General features: G+C 54.7%; 1 long non-coding RNA gene across 1 annotated transcript; it reads right to left on the bottom strand.

The window, feature by feature from the left end:
* Window positions 1–7,016: 7,016 nt before the first annotated feature.
* On the bottom strand, window positions 7,017–9,782 carry LOC129461986 (uncharacterized). Its single transcript, XR_008650743.2, has 2 exons — window positions 9,500–9,782; window positions 7,017–7,403 (listed from the first exon to the last, which is right to left on the bottom strand). It is a non-coding gene; the product is annotated as an uncharacterized lncRNA (long non-coding RNA).
* Between the last annotated feature and the right edge of the window lie 8,215 nt (window positions 9,783–17,997).

Consider the following 17,997-nt stretch of genomic DNA (forward strand, 5'->3'; position numbering starts at 1 on the left):
CCAGCCTGCATGCTTTTCAGTGCCCCAGGCACCATCCCAGCCGGCTGGGGAGCGTCCGTGCCCAGATGCCCTCGACATCCCTCTTCTCTGCATCTCACAGCTGTGCAGGGTGACTAGGCATGAGTCATCAGCCCTGAGGCCTCCCACCTGCCCCAAGTGAGCACGGCCTCTGCAGGGGCCACCCAGTGAATCGGCAGCCATGGGAACTTCCCTAGCACCTCCTCCCCAGGGTGTCCACCCAGGCCACCTCCTTTCTCTGCCACCTCCTCCAGGCAGGACATCCCACTCAACTTAGCTGGCAGAGCTCTAGAGGTCAGGCTGAGTGACCAGGTTACACAGGGTAGCCCTGGCCAGTCCCAAGCATGTTCCCTGGGGAAGCCACTGGGAGGTATGTCCCTGGGGCTGGAGCAGGCTGAGGGCATTCTGGGTCAAATTAAGGCAAGATTTGGGACCTCTGAAACAGAGCTCTGAGCACATGCTTGGAAGTCGGGGGCGGGTAGAGAAGCCACTGTGAGGGCCCAGCACAGTGCGGGATGCAGGATGCGGGATGCTCAAGGAGGGACAGCTGCACAACTGTTAGAGTTGTGATGACGTCAAGGAACGGGGAGGTATTGAAGGCAGCTGACTCCAGACCAGCTCTGTCTGCTCTAACGCAGCATTGAAGCATCCATGCAAGGCAGGCAACTCAAGTCAGAGCAGACCCAAAGGAACAAAGAAGAAAAAATTAAAAAGGCAGAAAGCAGGCCGGGCGTGGTGGCTCACACCTGTAATCCCAGCACTTTGGGAGGCCGAGGCGGGTGGATCACGAGGTCAGGAGATCGAGACCATCCTGGCTAACATGGTGAAACCCTGTCTCTACTAAAAATACGAAAAATTAGCCGGGCATCACGGTGGGCGCCTGTGGTCCCAGCTACTCGGGAGGCTGAGGCAGGAGAATGGTGTGAACCTGGGAGGCGGAGGTTGCAGTGAGCTGAGATCGCGCCACTGCACTCCAGCCTGGGCGACAGAGCAAGACTCCCTCTCAAAAAAAAAAAAAAAAAAAAAGGCCTGGCGCGGTGGCTCACGCCTGTAATCCCAGCACTTTGGAAGGCTGAGGCGAGTGGATCACGAGGTCAGGAGATTGAGACCATGGTGAAACCCCGTCTCTACTAAAAATACAAAAATAATTAGCCGGGCATGGTGGCGGGCGCCTGTAGTCCCAGCTACTCCGGAGGCTGAGGCAGGAGAATGGCGTGAACCCGGGAGGCGGAGCTTGCAGTGAGCCGAGATTGCGCCACTGCACTCCAGCCTGGGTGACAGAACGAGACTCCTGTCTAAAAAAAAAAAAAAAAAAAAGGCAGAAAGCAGTGAGGGAGGAAGGGAAGAGAGAGAGACGTAAGAATGAGGATTAAAAACCCAAGAACTGGACCGGGTGCAGTGGCTCACCCCTGTAATCCCAGCACTTTGGGAGGCTGAGGTGGGCGAATCACCTGAGGTCAGGAGTTCGAGACCAGCCTGGCCAACATGGAGAAACCCAGTCTGTACTAAAAATACAAAATTAGCCGGGCATGGTGATGCACGCCTGTAATCCCAGCTACTCGGGAGGCTGAGGCAAGAGAATCACTTGAACGGGGGCGGGGGTGGGGGTGGAGATTGTGGTGAGCCAAGATTGTGCCATTGCACTCCAGCCTGGGCAAAAAGAGCGAAACTCCATCTGAAAAAAAAATAAAATAAAAATAAATACAAAAATTAGCTGGGTCTGTAGTCCCAGCTACTTGGGAGGATGAGGCAGGAGAATCGCTTGAACTCGGGAGGCAGAGGTTGCAGTGAGCTGAGATTGTGCCACTGCACTCCAGCCTGGGCAACAGAGCGAGACTCTGTCTCAAAAAACAAAACAAAACAAAACCCTAAAAGCTGGGTCATGGGAGGAATGATCCCGTGAAAACACCCTGCAGGAATGAAGAAAGGAAAATGCAAGACAGCACAAACAAAACACAAGAAAGGAAGGGACTGCAGAGTTTTAAATAATAGAATTGGAAACACTTACAAACCAATAACATTGAAAACCGACATGAAGTTGCTAAATTCCTAGAAAACTATAAAATGAGAAAAACAAAACAAAGGCAAAAAACTGAATAGATTAAAAGTGTTTGTTGGGGCCCTCCCCTCCTCCAGCATGGGGCCTAGGCTGCTGTTTGAGTGAGTTCCACTCAGATTCCCGGGGCCAGTTAATTCCTGTCTTGGACAAAATGTTCCAGGAAGTCAAAAGAGTGGGATGTGTCCAGCCCACTTTATAAAGCTAGGATGATAGCAACTCCAAACCAACAAGAACAGACAAAAGCAAATATGAGAGGCCCGCTTCACTCCGGATTTTAGGTGCAAAAAATACGAAATAAAATATTAGGGGCCAGGTGAAGTGGCACATGCCTGTAATCCCAGCACTTTGGCAGGCTGAAAGGGCGGGGATCACTTGAGCCCAGGAGTTCAAGACTAGCCTGGGACACATGGTGAGACCCTGTCTCTACTTAAAAAAAAAGAAAAAAATTAAAAATTAAGCCCGGGCAAAACATAGTGAGACTTTGTCGCCATGAAAAAATAAAAAAATGAGCCAACGTGGTGGCGTGCACCTGCAGTCCTAGCTACTTGAGTTGCTGATTTCAGGAACATCACTTGAGCCCGGGAGTTCACTGAGCCGTGATTGTGCCACTGTACTCCAGCCTGGGTGACAGAGTGAGCTCCTCTCTCTAAAAAAAAAAAAAAAAAAGAAAAAATTTGAAATAAAATATTGGCTAGCTGGACCTCACGGTCTGAGTTTCTCTAGTTTAATATCAGACAATATCAGTGCAATTTGTTCCACCAATATGCTACAGAAGAACTCTATCTCAGGCATAGAAAAGCATTAGATGGAATATAATTGATTTCACCTACTTCGTTTATGATTAAAAAGCTCTTAGCACAACAGACATACTTTTCAATGGTAGAGGTTAGACACCCATGTCCACAACAACCATGTATGTGATGGAGAAACTTCAGTGGCTGAGCCCATGACCAGGACAAAATGCCCAATGACGTGCTCCTGGCTCACACGGCCTCAGAGACACACGATCCAGCAATCGTGCTCTTTGGCATTTACTCAGCTGGGTTGAAAACTTATGCCTGTACAAAAATCTTCATGTGAATGTTTATAGCATCTTTATTCATCATTGTCCACAACTGTCCAAACTGGAAGCAACCGAGATATCCTTTCTTTGCTATCAGTACATCCATTCAATGACATAAGATAGAAGGTGCCAGCACGCCACACCAAGGCATGCGTGAATTGTGAATGAGGGTGAAAGAACCCAGTTGGAGGCCGGGCACGGTGGCTCACGTCTGTGATCCCAGCACTTTGGGAGGCCAAGGCGGATGGATCACCTGATGTCAGGAGTTTGAGACCAGCCTGGCCAACATGATGAAACCCTGTCTCTACTAAAAAAAAAAAAAAGTTAGCCGGGTGTGGTGCCGGGCACCTGTAATCCCAGCTACTTGGGAGGCTGAGGGAAGAGAATTGCTTGGACCCAGGAGGCAGAAGTTGCCGTGAGCCGAGATTGCACCACTGCACTCCAGCCTCGGTGACAGAGTGGGACCTTGTCTCAGAAAAAAAAGAGGAGAGAGGGAGGGGTGAACAGGTGGAACACAGAGGATTTTAGGACAGTGAAACGATTCTACGTGATAGTGTAGTATTCTACTATAATGTGGTAGTATTCTACCATAATGTGGAATACACAAAACTACACGTGTCAAAATCCATAGACTGTACAGGAGGGAGAGTTGGCCTTAATGTATGCAAATTTAATCACTTGGGAGATGGAGGATCCCAGGATGGAATTCAGGCTGTGACAAGGGACTCTAACTGCATTACAGATGCATGGGTGCACGGTCTGTAATGGCTGAGAAGCCAGTGCTCCATGCAGGAGGACTGATGTGTCCTTGCCACTGCCCTCATTTGTGACTTGGACAGCCACTCCTAGCAGGATGGTGTCCTTTCCTCCACAGCCAGGGGAGGAGTTAGGCCTGATGCCTGGGCGGTACCTGCCTCATCCAGGTCGCAGAGAGCCTCATGGAAGGGTGCCGACCTAAGTAACTTTGGACACACGTGGGGTCTGTAGGACTAAAGATAGAGGATGTCAACACTTCCTCTAGTTGATAAAGGCATTTCCCATGGGGATACCAGCTAATAATTCTGAAACCACTATACATCTACTCTGGAAGTGAACAATTGAGTACGTGGTGGTAGGTGGTAGGGGTCAGGTTTCTCACTATGGGAATGGGAGCTTACAGATAAACAAATGGAAAGGCTAGAATGATCCATGTGGTAACAGAATTAGAGACACTGGTATAATCTCATGCTTAATGTAGCTACTTCTGGATATGTGTACAAACAAATGTGTATATACACAGCTTCGTATACACACATCTATCTCTTTGTTCTGTCAGCTGAGAAGCAATGAGCACACTTAGCCTTCAGATCTTGGTCTCTAAGACCTTTCTTAGGTCCTTGGCTAAGTGGCTGATTCAAGGATTGGAATAGCAAATACACAAGATGATCCTGGAGTGCCTCGCAGTGCTAGTGTTATGGACTGAATTTCTTTGCCCCCAAATTACAAGTGGAAGCCCTAGCCCCTGATGTGACTACATTTGGAGATGGAGCCTTTGAGGAAATGATTAAGGTTCAATGAGGTCATGAGGGTCAAGGGCCCTGATCTGATTAGATTGGTGTCTTGTTTTTTGTTTTTTTTTTTTTCAGTAGAGGCAGGGTCCTACTATATCGCCCAAGCTGGTCTTGAACTCCTGGACTCAAGTGATCCTCCCACTTTGGCCTCCCAAAGTGCTGGGATTACGAGCGTGAGCCACCACACCCAGCCAAGACTGTTGTCCTTATGAAAAGAGGAAGAGACACCAGGAGTGAGCACGCAGGGGAGGCCACGTGAGGACACAGGGAGAGGCCACATGAGCACACAGAGAGGCCACATGAGCACACAGAGGAGAGGCCACATGAAGATGCAGGGAGAGGCCACGTGAGCACACAGGGAGGCCACGTGAGCACACAGGGAGAGGCCACATGAGCACGCAGGGGAGGCCACATAAGCACACACAGGAGAGGCCACACGAGGACACAGGGAAAGGTCACATGAGGATGCAGGGAGAGGCCATGTGAGCATGCAGACAGGCTATGTGAGAATTCAGGGAGCGGCCACATGAGGATGCAGGGATAGGCCACGTGAGCACGCAGGGGTGCTGTCTGCAAGCCACAGAGAGGCCTCAGGAGGAACCCACCCTGCCGGCAGCCTGATCTCAGACGTCCAGACTCCATAACTGTGAGAAGAGAAACACCTGTTGTTTAAGCAGCCCAGGCTGTGGCATTTAGCTGTGGCAGCCCTGGTAATATGGTTAGAAGGTGAAGAAGTGATCAAAAAACAAAACCAGCACCGTGTTGGCTCGTAACTTGCAGCATAAATCTCCACAAGTCTGTACCGATATAAGGAAATGACTGAGTAAATAAATAAGTGGGGAGGAGAGATGAATCACAAAGGAATTCCAAGTAGTTCATGTAGACGCTCTGCCCCTAGGGAGGGGAGCCTAACCCCCACGCCTTCCTTGGGTGCTGCAAATAGTGACTTCCCCACCAAGGGCACCATGTGGAAAGGGGGACTTCGTGGTGGAGAAACCTGACAGGCTCCGAGTCAGCCAGATGACCCAGGCCAGCCCCACCCGTGACCTGGCAGGTGGGGAGCATACACCCTTGATAGGCTGGGATGAGGACAGGACTTCAACCCTGCGGTCTTCCTCCCAAAACCCATATCCCCTGTCTAACCAGGAGAAAGATATCAGACCAATCCCAAAAGAAGGACACCCTACAAAACACCTGGCCAGCGCTCCTCAAAACTGCCAAGGTCATCAAACATGAGAGAAGCCGAGAGGAGCCTGAGACCCGAGGACTGAGTGTCCTGTGGGGTCCGGGATGGGCTCCTGGGACAGGAAAAGGACAGCAGGTGAAACCGAGGCAATAGGAATCAAGTGCTCACCTTAGTCAATTACAATGTGTCAGTATTGGCTCATTAATTACATAACAACCACCAAACTACTGTCAGATGTTAACAAGAGTGCCCCCTATCTATCTTCACATCTTATGTGGAAATCCAGATCTATGCTCAAATAAAACGTTTATCTAAAAAAGGAAAAAGTTGCTGTAGGTTCCTGATTGCTCCCATAGCAGGTTGAGGCTCTCCCCCGTCGTTCCTAGCTTGCTAATAGTGGTAACAAGAATGGGCATTTAAATCTATCATCTCGAGATGGAAAAAGCACATGTACACAAAACGCAGTGAAAGGGCTGGCTACCAGTCAGAGGAAGGAGAGCAAGGATGGCTGAGTAACAAAGAAACAGACGAAATCAGAGGGGCCTTGTCTGTTCTGACCATATTCTACACCTGGAACCCTCTTCGGGAGGCCCAGCCAAAGAAAGAAAGAAGGGCCAGGTGCAGTGGCTCACACCCGTAATCCCAGCACTCTGGGAGGCCGAGGCAGATGGATCACCTGAGGTCAGGAGTTTGAGACCAGCCTGGCCAACGTGGTAAAACCCCATCTCTACTAAAAACACAAAAATTAACTGGCTGTAATCCCAGCTGCTCAGGAAGCTGAGGCAGGAGAATCGCTTGAACCTGAGAGGCAAAGGTTGTGGTAAGCAGAGATCACTCCACTACACTCCAGCCTGGGGGACAGAGCAAGACTCCGTCTCGAAAAAAATAAATAAAAATAAAAAAGAAGGAAACCGGCTGTGGATTGTGTTAAGTTAAAAATCACAAGATCTATACATTCAGAAAGGAGAATTTACTTCTTATAAAGGCTTATAGCCTGTAAGGTGGCCATTCTGACAGGCTGGGAAGTGTGGCCTCCAGCCTAAGGCCAGAGACAGGCACTTGGAGGGAGGGTGGGGTGAGACAGGAATGTAAGCCGAATGGGTTGGTCAGGTATACATACTCAACAAGTTACAGGAGGCGTTGTGAATATGCATGCATGTTTATTTGGACACGTGTGCTGGATAAACATGTATGTTACATATGACCCACGTTCACCTTGGGGTGGAGGCAACATGTAAATGTATTACAATTAGGTCGTACACCTCAAAAGGTCTTTTCAGGACATGAAGGCATATGAGGGCGCAATCTCTGTAAACCAGCCAGAACCTGTCTATGGTCAGGGTCTCTTATCAGGGAAAAGTTACTGAAATGAGTCTCTTATCCAAGGAAAGCTCTAGTTATGGCTGGCGGAGCAGGGGGTGCGGTGCCAGGGTCGGCGGGCGGAGCAGGGGTGCGGGGCCAGGGTCGGCTGGTGGAGGAGCTGCGGTTTCAATGCTGCTTATCTTGAGGCTAGTGCTTGTTTAGCTGCTAGAGAAAAAGAGAAACCTGCGGACTTTAGAACAGAGTTGATTCTTCATGTGCAGGGATGTACAACTTACTTTTGCCAGGCCTGGCCTGAGGTCCTGTTTATAATTTGGTATTTTATTGCCAGAGCCTGTTCTTAGTCTTACGATCTCTATTTTAACATGAACACTGGTCAATTCTGTCTAAACCACACAAGGGAGGGGGTAGAATGAGGTGCCTCTGACCTACCATCCTGTCACGGCTGGAAACTGTTTTTTGGCTTTTTTTTTTTGAGACAGAGTCTCACTGTTTGTTGCCCAGGCTGGATGGAGTGCAGTGGTGCGATCTCGGCTCACTGAAACAGATTCAAGCAATTTTCCTGCCTCAGTCTCCCGAGTCGCTGAAATTACAGGCATCCACCACCACACCCGGCTAATTTTTTTGTATTTTTAGTAGAGACGGAGTTTTGCCACGTTGGCCAGGCTGGTCTCGAACTCCTGACCTCAGGTGATCCACCCGCCTTGGCCTCCCAAAGTGCTGGGATTACAGGTGTGAGCCACCACGCCTGGCTGGAAACTCGGTTTTTAAGGTGTCTCTGGGACCCCTTGGCCAAGAGGGGTCTTTTCAGTAGTTGGGGGGCTTAGGATTTTTTTTCATTTTTTTTTTTGAGATGGAGTCTCACTGTCACCTAGGCTGGAGTGCAGTGGCACGATCTCAGCTCACTGCAACCTCTGCCTCCCAGGTTCAAGCGATTCTCCTGCCTCAGCCTCCCGAGTAGCTGGAATTACAGGTATGTGCCACCACGCCTGGCTAATTTTTATGTATTTTTAGTAGAGACGGGGTTTTGCCATGTTGGCCAGGCTGGTCTCGAACCCCTGACCTCAGGTGATCCACCTGCCTCCGCCTCCCAAAGTGCGGAGATTACAGGCATGAGCCACTGCGCCTGGCCAAGATTTTATCTTTAGTTTACAACTGGAAGGCTAGTGGGCCGGTGCAGAATCTCGCTGACTTTTGGGTGAGCGTGTTGAGGGCCCCCTGCGTCAGCTGCTCTTCTGTTGAACGGTGCAGGGTGGCGAGGCCTGGGCTGCACTGGCCACACAGTCCCCTCAAGACCATCTTCTACATGAAACAAAGGAGCACTGAGCGAGGCGAGCTCTGCTCAGAAAGGACCATCTTGCATCACTGAAATTGTGGGAAATGATGAAAAACAACAAATTGAAATGTCGTGAAGAAAGCACCAATAAGACTATTTTTAAATATACAGAGGAAGCTAGAAAATACGGAAAGAGGAACCATTCGGAGAAGATACTCAGGAAATACCCAGGATTATTATACCTAAAACAGCCCTCACTGCCCCCCTCCTGGCAGCGCCCTTGAGCCCGGAACCTGCCAGGGACAGCTCTGAGGAGCCAGGCAGGGCCAGGGATGGGCTCTGAGGGGCCAGGCAGGGCCAGGGATGGACTCTCGTGCCTTCCTGCTTCCTTGAGGCTTCGTTGGTCAGAGCCAGCGATGCCACCCTTAGGATGGCCAGAATTAGCAAATAAAAACATGGGATGCCGATAAATCTGTACTTCAGATAAACAATAATTTTTAGTACATGCCCAACGCGGTAGAGGTAAATCTATAGGGGCTGCAGCAGATTTGCGGGGCTGTGGGCAGGGTGGGGAGTGACCGCTCACTGGCACGGGGTTTCTTTCTGGGGCAACAGAAACAGTGTCACATGAGATAGTGAGCATGGCCGCACATCTCCGAATATACGGCAAAGCTGTAAGCTTTCAATAAGTGAATTTCACAGTAAGTGCATTATATTTCAACAAATCTGTTTTAAAATCTTAACTGAGCCGGGCGTGCTGTCTCAGGCCTCTAGTCCCAGCTACTCAGGAGGCCGAGGCGGGAGGATCGCTTGAGGCCAGTTCAAGACCAGCCTGGGCAACATAGCGAGACCCCATCTCTACAAAAAACACCTTAAACAAAAACGTTAACTGGGCGTTCCGTGTTGTATCCAGCAATCCTAACCGCCCTCCGTCCCCGCGAACCCCAGTCCTTCCCCTGCGGCTAGGCTGGGTCCCCCGTCCCACAGAGCTGGGCTTCCGTGGCGGCAACCCCAACCCCAGCGCCACCTGGTACGGCCCAGCCCGCGGGTCCCTCCAAGTCAGGACGCAGACGCGCCCGCGGCGGTAACCGGGGGCCTCGGGCCCATCCCAGCCAGACTCTGGGGAGAAGCGCAGGGCACTGCCCGCGCCACGACTGCGCTGAGGTTTCGGATCCTCCGGGCGTCCTCTGGGAGACTCATTCGCAGCTGACGTTGCGGAGGCGCAGGAAACGGGCAGTCAGGTGCCCCCGGGGCAATCGGTCACAGTGCACCACGACACCGCCTCCAGCCGAAGATCGCGCTCCGGCTCCACCATAAATAGAAACGGGTGGGTTCTAATTGGCCTAGCTGTGGTCACGTGCTCCAGATGGCCCAATCACTAAGGCTGGACAATGCTGCACTGTGAATGGCCAGGCCCGGGTCATGTGACCGGAGAGGGCACCCAACCACCTGCCAGCTGCTGGCTGCCCCTCCCTCCCTCCTTTCAACCCCCTTCAGCCTCCTCTTCCTCCTCCCATCCTTACTTCCCTTCCCCCCTTCCCCCCTTCCCCCAGCGCCCCATGAAGCTAGTTTTAGAATGGCTTTTTGGAGCAGTTATGTTGTAAGGATTGGTGGCTCATGAGTTTAATATTCTTATGGATCTTCCAAAGTGCAAAGAGAACACAAAGTTACTTTTGCTTTTCTAATAGAGTAAAACGCATCCTATCCTGACCTCAGATGCACAAATCAACCCATCTTGTCAGGCAGATAAACATCTCAGAAACCCGTAAAACGTATGACTTAGATATCCCAGTGGTCCTATCTTTCCTATCACGAGATGTCTGCTAGTCCATCATCCTAGGAATTATCACGCATCCGTGGCTCCCAGCTATGCCACAATGACTGCAATCCTAGGATTGGGCATCCAGAAGGGTGACCCAACACTGTGCCACCCTGCAGCTTTGCTGCAAGCTGCCCTGGGTCCTGCATCCTCTTCGAGGTGGAATGAGAACTCAGGATCTTCCAACTGCTGCCCACAGTGGCAAAAAGAAACCTGGTGGGAGAAGATGAGTCAGACGGAGCCAGAAGCCCGCGGCCGGTGACGCCAGCGGTGGGGAAAACACAGTGTCCTGGACGGTGATCGGTGAGCGAGCGGACGGTGGATTTCTCCTGCAGTTGGTGGCAGGAAGGATGTCATCACGCGCTATTTCGTGACCAGACCTTGGACCACAACTCACGTGAGCAGAAGGGCTTTCTTCTTTGCTTAGGACGTCTGTGCTTGCAAACTTACTGGCCACAGGTACAAGGAGGTTTTCTGTGCTTACATTCATATTAAACATGTTAATAAAGGTTTTTCTTATTGTCCTTGTTTTTACATTTATAAATTATTCATAAGCTGACGAACTAGAAAACAGAGACTCATCTCCGGTTCCCGGTACAGTGAGGTGAGAGCTGCTGTGCTGGGTGCGGGAAGCGCCTGGCCCCAGGTTCCTCCTGGACAGAGGCCAGAAGGGCTGAGCAAGAGCCAGCGAGGCTGGAGAGGAGGAGGAGGCGCTGGAACGGGAATGGCCGGCCGGGAGGGGCGAGGCTGGGGGACAGTCATGCAGGGCTGAGGCGGGCGCGTGGTGCGGGAGCGTGTGTGCGCGGGAAGCTTGTGTGTGTGCGTGTGGGGAGCAGGTCTGGTGAGGGCTCACTTGGGCCTGAGCCCCTTCCAGCCCCTCGTGTTTGCTGGAGGCTGTGTGTGCTATGTCCCCACCCTAGATGCTTGCCCTGAGGGGCAGGTTTCCATCAAACACCCCGATTGTCTCCTTCAGTCCTTCAGTAAGCCCCCGGCACCATCTACCCAGAAGTCGTGGGCTGGGAGGGATGACATGCCCTGGGGACCGTGAGCAGTGGAATCCACGTCATTGCAAGGAAATGATGACACAAACACCAACTCGGCAGAGTGGAACCTTTGCCAAACCTCAGAGCTGCAGCGAGCGGCTGGGCAACCTTCCTGAGGACGGCGCCCCCTCGCCCAGCTCCAAGCTCCTCCCTGTCCCCACAGGGCATCCCTGGACCTGGCCGGTCACTCTAGCCAGAGCAGCCTTCCACAGTCCTCGAGGGGCAGAGCTACAGTTGAGGACCCCGTAGGTGGTGGAGGTGCCCGGGGCCAGGCTCTGGGGCTGGCAGAGGCAATGTGAGCGCCTGCCGCCTGTGATGTGGCCAGGGGACTTGGGGCTGAGCAAGGGTACAGAGGGGAGAGTGTGGCATGAGGGAGAGACGGGACCCCGCAGAGGCTCCCACACCTTCCAAGGCAGCAGAGGAGAGGGGGAGGCTATCAGCAGCCAGAGCAGGGCTCCGGGGCGGGGGGGGGGTGGGTGGCACGGGGCCCAGGGAGCTCTGTGAAATGGGACAGCCACTGTCCACCTGCAGAACGCTGGCTCAAGCCTTGCAGATGGGCCCAGTGGGCCGGGCTGTGATTTTCACTCCTGAGGGGCCTGGGGTGACAAGCCGGAGGTCTGGGAGATGGGACTGGAGACTGTGTTCAGAAGGAGGAGCTCTCCACTCTGTTGGCAAAAGCCCTGGAGCCCCAGGCATCCACAGTGACTGAATGTTGGTAAAGTCCCAGAGGACGGGACCCAGGGCACGCCCCTCACTGGACGGTGGCCTCGGGCCCTGCAGGGCGTTGAATGTGGGGTCATGAAGATCTCAGAATTGCATCTGAGGAGGCAGGTGGGCACACGTGGTGCAGGGAGACGCCATGCACCAGGGTGGGTTCAGAGTGGCAGAAGCTCTAGGGGGAACCTACAGGTTTCTATAAAATGGGAGATTTAAGGGGCCTTGGCCTCCTGCGACTGTGGGGCTGGCTGAGGAGTCTCTGGGAAGCCACGTGGGAGCTGGAGGTCACAGGGCAGGCCGGCAGGAGGGCAGCGGGACAGGGATTTGGGCCCCGTCTCCAACACTGAGCCTGGGCCAGGCGCATAAAGTCCCCACAATTGCTGTGGAAAGAGCCAAGTGAATGCCTAATTTCCTGCCAGCCTTCCAGGAGTAACTCAGTAAAACAAAACCAACCAACCAAGAAACCCAGAAGAGGCCCGAGGTCCATGGTAAAAATTCAAGAGGTGGAAGGGGCTGGACGATGGGACCAAGGTCGGGTCTCTCTCCTTCGCCGGACCAATGGGTGGCCAGGCTCTGAGGCTGCGAGGTCCCCGACACGATGAGGGGCACGCCCGAGTCCTGGCCTCTGCGTCTCCTCAGGCACCTCCCACTTTTCTGGTGGGTTGCTATTTTCCTTTCCTTTTCTTTTTCTTTTCTTTTCTTTTCTTTTCTTTTTTTTTTTTTTTTTTTTGAGATGGAGTCTCACTCTGCCGCACAGGCTGGAATGCAGTGGTGCGATCTCAGCTCACTGCAACCTCTGCCTCCTGGGTTCAAGCAATTCTCCTTGCCTCAGCCTCCTGAGTAGCTGGGACTACAGGCGCCCGACACCACGCCCAGCTAATTTTTGTATTTTTAGTAGGGACAGGGTTTCACCACGTTGGCCAGGCTGGTCTTGAACTCCTGAGTTCAAGTGATCTTCCCACCTCGGCCTCCCAAAGGGCTGGGATTATAGGCATGAGCCAACACACCCAGCCTTCTTTTCTTTTTTTTTTTTTTTTTTTCAGGCAGGGTCTCACTCTGTCACCCAGGCTGGAGAGCGGTGGCAGAATCATAGCTCATTGCAGCCTCAACTTCCTGGAGCTCAAGTGATCCTCCTGCCTCAGCCCCCAGTGAGTAGCTGGGATTACAGGTGCTTGCCACCACGCCCAGTGAATTTTTGTATTTTTAGTAGAGACGGGGTTTCGCCATGTTAGCCAGGCTGGTCTTGAACTCTCGGGCTCAAGGGATCCTCCCGCCTCTGCCTCCCACAGTGCTGGGGTTACAGGCTGGGTCCAATGCTGGCCAGATTGCTATTCTCTTCTTGTGTTGTGTGCATTCCTCTTCTATTCTGTGAACAAAACCTGGTGCAGGAGACTGTCTGTGTTGCCACGCCGTCATCAATACTGGACTATGGATTTTTGAAGCTTACAATTTCATGGGTGAAAATTGCACTTTGCATTTCTGTAACAAGGAGCGCAGTTGGGCATTTTCACATGTATCAAAGCTGTTATCTTGTTTGAGACCGGACCGTGCATTCTTCTCTTCCTTATTGGCTTCGGGAGCTCTCTGTGTGCTGAGAAGATGGGCTGTTTGCCTGCTGTCCCCTAAAGTTCCACATGCCCTGCTGCTCCCAACAAACCCTAGCTCTCAGGCTGGCTCTTAAAGTCCCACACTCTGGGCGGGGCATGGTGGCTCACACCTGTAATCCCACTTTGGGAGGCTGAGGCAGGCGGATCACGAGGTCAGGAGATCAAGACCCTCCTGGCCAACGTGGTGAAACCCTGTCTCTACTAAAAATACAAAATTTAGCTGGGTGTGGTGCTGCGTGCCTGTAATCCCAGCTACTCGGACTGCTGAGGCAGGAGAATCGCTTGAACCAGGGAGTCAGAGGTTGCAGTGAGCCAAGATCATGCCATTGCACTCCAGCCTGGCGACAGAGCGAGACTCCATCTCAAAAAAAAAAAAATCCCATACTCTGGGCTTCCTAACCCTGGACTCTCCCCAAATCATGCAGAACGTGTGGGATGTACATTTCTCTGTGAGAGGGCGACAGCCCTGGGGGGACCTTCCCATTGGTCCATGACCGCCCAGCCCACTGGGAATTCACCTTGAGGTGCCCTGGTGGGGAGGGGAGGCTCCATCTCTTGTCAAAAGTCTCTGCTACCTCTGGGCCTCAGTTTCCCCACCTGTTAGTCCAACTCCCTTGCAGGCCAGGAAGCGCTGGCAGGTGGTCTCCCGCCCATGCCCTGTCCCACCACCAGAGGGCAGGCAGTCCTTCTCGGCTGGGGCCAGCCTGGTGCAGCTGGCGTTTCTCCTGCAGGATGCCATGGCCCACCGAGCTGGGAGGCCATATGCTGGAGCCGCCTTCGGGCAGTAGAGGCCTCAGAGGCAGGCCCATCCCAGGTCAGGGCGGGCCAGGGCTGGCCCAGAAGATTTCAGCAGAGAGGAGGGGTTCCAGGCGGGCCTTGGGGGAGGTGTGCAGGGCATGTATGAAGAAAGCTGCCCCCTGGGCCTCTCTCTTGCCCCCGGACTTGGAGAAGCCTCAGGCCCCACAAACCCAGATGTGCCCAGAAAGGAGGTCCGGGTGGCACTGAGGTGGCCAGGCTGATGGGCCGAGGTGGGGAAAGGGTTAGGAGGGGTGAGCTGGGCAGGAGGGGAATCACTGAAGTGCCTCCCTGGGGACCCCCGGCCACCGTGCCCTGGATGGCTGAGTGGGCAGTCGGGTTCAGCCCAGACACCAGGGAGCAGGGCCGGGGGGCACGGCAGTGTAGGCTGAGCTCGGAGCTCTCCCAGGGAGGAGGGAGAAGGTGATTCGGGCTTTCTCATCAGGGTGTTGAGGGCAGGCGCAGGGGTGGCTCATGATGGTGGGAAAGGGGCAGGGGCCTTGGAGCCCTGCGTTGGTGAGGAGAGAGGGCCCAGGCAGGGGTCCCTGCGTGCTTGAGAGCCATCCCTGGGGTGCACACAATGTCCTTCCTGGCAGCTATGGGGACAATGTGACTGGCCACTTCGTCTGTCTTAAGGCCCCCCACTGTGCCATCTCAAGGCCCCCCGCACAGAGCCTGGTGACCAGGACCAGGGGGTGCATGTCTGTGCTGGGGCCCCAGAGCTGGTCCTGGAGATGGCAGGAGTGCAGGAGCTTCCACAGTGGACCCCTGCTCTCTCGCCCATGGTTCCCTAGCCGGGCAAGTGACAGCCCTCAGCAGGGAGGTTGGGGCCCATGGAGCTGGGAGAGCAGCAGGGGGCCTGTGCAGACTAGCCCGGTCCCCAGCCACCACCCCCAGGTGTGGGAAAGGCAGGCACCTGGGGTATCTGAGGTCTTGGTCCTGCCCCGCTGAGGGTGTGGGAGGAACGGTAGAGGACGCTGAGGGTCAAGGTGGTCTCTCCTGGGAGTGCCAGGGAGGGCCTGGACCTTCTCACATCTGGATGAGAAGGGGGCTACCCCACACGCCCTGTACTCCACTTTGCAGTCCTCTGTCTCCCCCGCAGGGACCCCAATTTCTGCCCCCACCACTGCTCTTCCTGGACCCCTCTTGTCTTCAAGGAGAAGTTGGGTGGGGCTGGCTTGCCGGGAAGCTAAGCAGCAGCTGGCACAGGGCCTCCGCTGCACGGTAGGAAGTGGTGTCTGCGCTGGTGGGAACGTGGTTTACCCGCCCACGCGGGCTGCTCGGCCCTTTCTCCGAGTGTGAGGTGTGCTCAGAGAGGCCAGCGGCCGAGTGGCCAGGCCCAAGGCCTTGATGAGAAGTGGGTCTCTTCAGCTTCCCAGGCGGGGACTTTGAAGACCAGAAAACGTGAAATTAGGGCCCGCCACAGGGAGAGGGAGTTGGAAAAGCCCAGGTCCCTTTGCAGATCACTCCCTTGTACTGAGGTTTTTGAAGCTTGGGGTGAGGGCAGACGCAGGGAGCGGGGCAGCCTGGTCCCAGAGCCTCGGGTCTCAGCCAGGCAGGACCGGCAGTGACCATCTCCTGGTGCTGCCCCAGGACCTGGCTCCCAGCTGCTGCTCCTGGGAGGGAGACTGGGGAGGGTGAGGGGATGCAGCCGACGACCTGAGCAAAACCACTTCCAGGGGCTTGGGGCCCCTCTGCAGAGAAGCCCTCTTCCAAGTCACCCACCAGCGTAGGGACCCAGGAGGCCTGAGGCAGGCGGGGCGACCTCCGTCTGGGTGGCCCTCTCCCGGCCTGCACTGTGGGGCTGGGAGCGGCTGGGCCCAAAGCTGAAGGCGGTCTTTCAGGTGCTGAGCCTTTAGCAGGGCTGGGAAGTTCCATCCTTCATGACAGGGGCCATCAGGGGCTGCTGGGTTAGAAACCCAGGCAGGGGTCTTATTAGGACAGGGAGTCCTGTCATGGATGGAGGTGTCCCACGTAGCTAGGGCGCCTGCCGGAGGCCCCAGGCCAGGGGCGGGCGGTGGTTTGGAGCCCTGCTCCGGGGGTGAATGCTGTGGCAGAAGAGAGAGGCAGGATGCCACCTCCACGACCACCGTGAGAATCAGGAAGCTCAGCCCCCAGCGGTGTCAGCCCTGGCCCGAGTCTCAGCTTGACCTTGCTGAGCAGCTGGGGGCATGGGTCTGGCCGGCTCCACACCTCCACACCACGGCTTTCCCTTCGTGGCCACGGATGGCCAGGCGCTCCAGCCTCTGGGAGCCAGTTCCCAAATCTTCCACAGCAGCCCCCAGTCTGTGGGTGAGGAAGGAAAGGGGCAGCTGTGTGGCCAGCGCCCACAGCGTCCTCACCCTCCCCCGGTTTCTGGCATCTTCCTCCGTGGTCTAGGGTGGACTTTGATCTTCAACTCAGGAAGCACCAAGAGTTTGTGCACAGGACGGCGCTTCTGTTGCCCCCAAAGCTAGGGAGGGGTACCCACTGTGTGGTCTCACGGTGTGGAGCACCTGGGGTAGGCAGGCAGAGTGTGGGAACGGCCCCGGCCATTGGCGGTGGCCCTGGCCTCTGGGGCCCGTGTCCCTGTGTCAGGGGGCACCGTGTCCTGTGGTCTTTGCACCGCACTGAGCCCCTCCTCCACCCTGCACAGCTCCTGAAGAGCTCATCCAGCTGTGGCCACAGGCCCTGGTGACAACTCCCTACTTCTGCGGGGCGGGGGAGGTTGAGGTCTCTCCGGAGGGGAACTCTCCTTCCCCATCATTGTTACCTGGGGCAGGCGGGTGCCCCTCAGACCTCGCTGTCCTGACTTGGGCCTCCTCCTCCTGGCTCAGGCTTGGTTTTATTACAGGAGAGGCCGGGTCTCCCTGGCTCCCTGTGAGCCCATGAAGATTAAATGCATTAAACAATGGGGTGAAGTTGATGGCTTGAACCTGAGGGAGAGGCGGATGTGCTCGGGGGGCACCTGAGGAGCCCCAGGCCCAGGGGTGTCTCCAAGCAGGCCAGCCACCTGCCACAGCCTGGAGACCGGGAGGCTTGAGGGTCCTGGAGGCTTCCTACCGGACGCAGGGCAGCTTGAGAGTCTCAGCGGGACAGCAGCTCCCGGCCTGGCGGCCGTCCTTCCGTCAGCCAACCCCACTATCCTTCACCACTCAAGCTGATCTCAAACTCCTGTGCTCAAGCAATCTGCCTGCCTCAGCCTCCCAAAGTGCTGGGATTACACGTGTGAGCCACTGTACCCAGCCTCATTCAACAAATATTGACTCAGTGGCTGCTTTGCCCAGGATGGTGGTCTAGGTGCTGGGGATACAGCAGAGAATAAACAAACTCGGGGTCTTGTCCCAGGGCCCTGGGGGAGGCAGGACAATAAGTGACATCCATAAGGTAGCATCTGAGGTGCTGGGCAGCAAGGGAGCTGATGAGAAGACAGCAGGAGAGCTTCGAGAGGTTGGGAGGAGGGGAGGGCACAATGCCAGGGCCCTCAAGTGGAGGGGCTGAGGGGGCCCCTGGGGCTGGGGGTGGGAAGGAGAAGGAGCCCTGGGGGAGAGGGGCTTGTCGGGCG

The sequence above is a fragment of the Symphalangus syndactylus genome, chromosome 14, assembly GCF_028878055.3.
Source record: "Symphalangus syndactylus isolate Jambi chromosome 14, NHGRI_mSymSyn1-v2.1_pri, whole genome shotgun sequence".
Classification (NCBI taxonomy): Eukaryota; Metazoa; Chordata; class Mammalia; order Primates; family Hylobatidae; genus Symphalangus; species Symphalangus syndactylus.